The sequence below is a fragment of the Cornus florida genome, unplaced genomic scaffold, assembly GCF_030987335.1.
Source record: "Cornus florida cultivar Cherokee Brave unplaced genomic scaffold, ASM3098733v1 CherokeeBrave_3.0.0_Hap2_scaffold_26, whole genome shotgun sequence".
Taxonomy (NCBI): Eukaryota; Viridiplantae; Streptophyta; class Magnoliopsida; order Cornales; family Cornaceae; genus Cornus; species Cornus florida.
The window spans coordinates 227,501-230,000 of NW_026775760.1; positions in this window are offsets into that span (position 1 = coordinate 227,501).

The following is a 2,500-nucleotide window of genomic DNA, read 5'->3' on the forward strand; positions in this document are numbered from 1 at the left end:
TGACTCCTCGCCCGCACGCTCGTGCACCCCGGCGTGCACGTGGGCATCGTTGGCTAAAAAATGAAGTTTGGAGTTTGGGTTTGAAAATTTTATGGGAGCTTCCTAGAAGCCTAAGAAGTGCTTTGCTCGAGACGGATTTCGATTTGGAGGTCCCCCGAGTTAATTTTGCCCATTATGACTCCTCGCCCGCACGCTTAAGCACCCCCGCGTGCACGTGGGCATTGTGTGCTAAAAAATGAAGTTTGGAGTTTGGGTTTGAAAATTTTATGGGAGCTTCCTAGAAGCCTAAGAAATGCTTTGCTCGAGACGGATTTCGATTTGGAGGTCCCCCGAGTTAAGTTTGCCCTTTATGACTCCTCGCCCGCATGCTCGTGCACACCGGCGTGCACGTGGGCATCGTATGCTAAAAAATGAAGTTTGGAGTTTGGGTTTGAAAATTTTACGGGAACTTCCTAGAAGCCTAAGAAATGCTTTGCTCGAGACGGATTTCGATTTGGAGGTCCGCCGTGTTAATTTTGCCAATTACGGCTCCTCGCCCGCACGCTCGTGCACCCCGACGTGCACACCGGCGCGCACGTGGGCATCGTATGCTAAAAAATGAAGTTTGGAGTTTGGGTTTGAAAATTTTACGGGAACTTCCTAGAAGCCTAAGAAATGCTTTGCTCGAGACGGATTTCGATTTGGAGGTCCCCCGAGTTAATTTTGCCCATTACGACTCCTCGCCCGCACGCTCGTGCACCCCGGCGTGCACGTGGGCATAGTATGCTAAAAAATGAAGTTTGGAGTTTGGGTTCGGAAATTTTATGGGAGCTTCCTAGAAGCCTAAGAACTGCTTTGCTCGAGACGGATTTTGATTTGGAGATCCCCCGAGTTAGTTTTGCCCATTATGACTCCTCCCCCGCACGCTCAAGCACCCCCGCGTGCACGGGGGCATCGTATGCTAAAAAATGAAGTTTGGAGTTTGGGTTTGGAAATTTTATGGAAGCTTCCTAGAAGCCTAAGAAGTGCTTTGCTCGAGACGGATTTCGATTTGGAGGTCCCCCGAGTTAATTTTGCCCATTATGACTCCTCGCCCGCACGCTTAAGCACCCCCGCGTGCACGTGGGCATTGTGTGCTAAAAAATGAAGTTTGGAGTTTGGGTTTGAAAATTTTACGGGAACTTCCTAGAAGCCTAAGAAATGCTTTGCTCGAGACGGATTTCGATTTGGAGGTCCCCCGAGTTAATTTTGCCCATTACGACTCCTCGCCCGCACGCTCGTGCACCCCGGCGTGCACGTGGGCATCGTATGCTAAAAAATGAAGTTTGGAGTTTGGGTTTGAAAATTTTATGGGAGCTTCCTAGAAGCTTAAGAAGTGTTTTGCTCGAGACGGATTTCGATTTGGAGGTCCCCCGAGTCAATGTTGCCCATTATGGCTCCTCTCCCGCATGCTCAAGCACCCCTGCGTGCACGTGGGCATTGTATGCTAAAAAATAAAGTTTGGAGTTTGGGTTTGGAAGTTTTATGGGAGCTTCCTTGAAGCTTAAGAAGTGTTTTGCTCGAGACGGATTTCGATTTGGAGGTCCCCCGAGTCAATGTTGCCCATTATGGCTCCTCGCCCGCACGCTCAAGCACCCCGGCGTGCACGTGGGCATTGTATGCTAAAAAATAAAGTTTGGAGTTTGGGTTTGGAAGTTTTATGGGAGCTTCCTAGAAGCTTAAGAAGTGTTTTGCTCGAGACGGATTTCGATTTGGAGGTCCCCCGAGTCAATGTTGCCCATTATGGCTCCTCTCCCGCATGCTCAAGCACCCCTGCGTGCACACCGGCGTGCACGTGGGCATTGTAGGCTAAAAAATGAAGTTTGGAGTTTGGGTTTGGAAATTTTATGGGAGCTTCCTTGAAGCCTAAGAAGTGTTTTGCTCGAAACGGAATTCGATTTGGAGGTCCCCCGAGTCAATTTTGCCCATTACGACTCCTCGCTCGCATGCAATATCTACTCCTGTCAGAGCTGTGGTTTTACTTAAGACTACTATAGGGGGGGGGGAGTTCTCAGCACCAAGAGCTGCAAGTAAGGCCATTGCTTGCTTTGCAGTCTCGATTGCTCTACTAGTGAATAGTAGATGTCTTGGTTAGCTTGGAACGAAAAAAAAAATTTTTTGGGGAAAAAAAAAAAAAAAAGTTTTTGTGAAAAAAAATTTTTCGAAAAAAAAAAAAAAAAAAAAAATTTTTTTGGATGCCTCGGTCTTCTATTTGTTTTGCTTGGGTAGATTAGGAAAAAAAAAAAAAAAAATTTTTTTGTTGGATGCCTCGGTCTTCATATTCTTTCTCGGCTATTTCGAAAAAAAAAAAAAAAAATTCCGGGAAAGAGAAAAAAAAAATTATTTTTTGTTGGTTGCCTCGGTCTTCATGTTCTTTCTCTGGTATATGGGAAAGAAAAAAAAAAAAAAAAAATTTTGGATGCCTCGGTCTTCTTGTTCTCGGTTGGATTTATCGAAAAAAAAAAAAAAAAAAAAAAAAAAA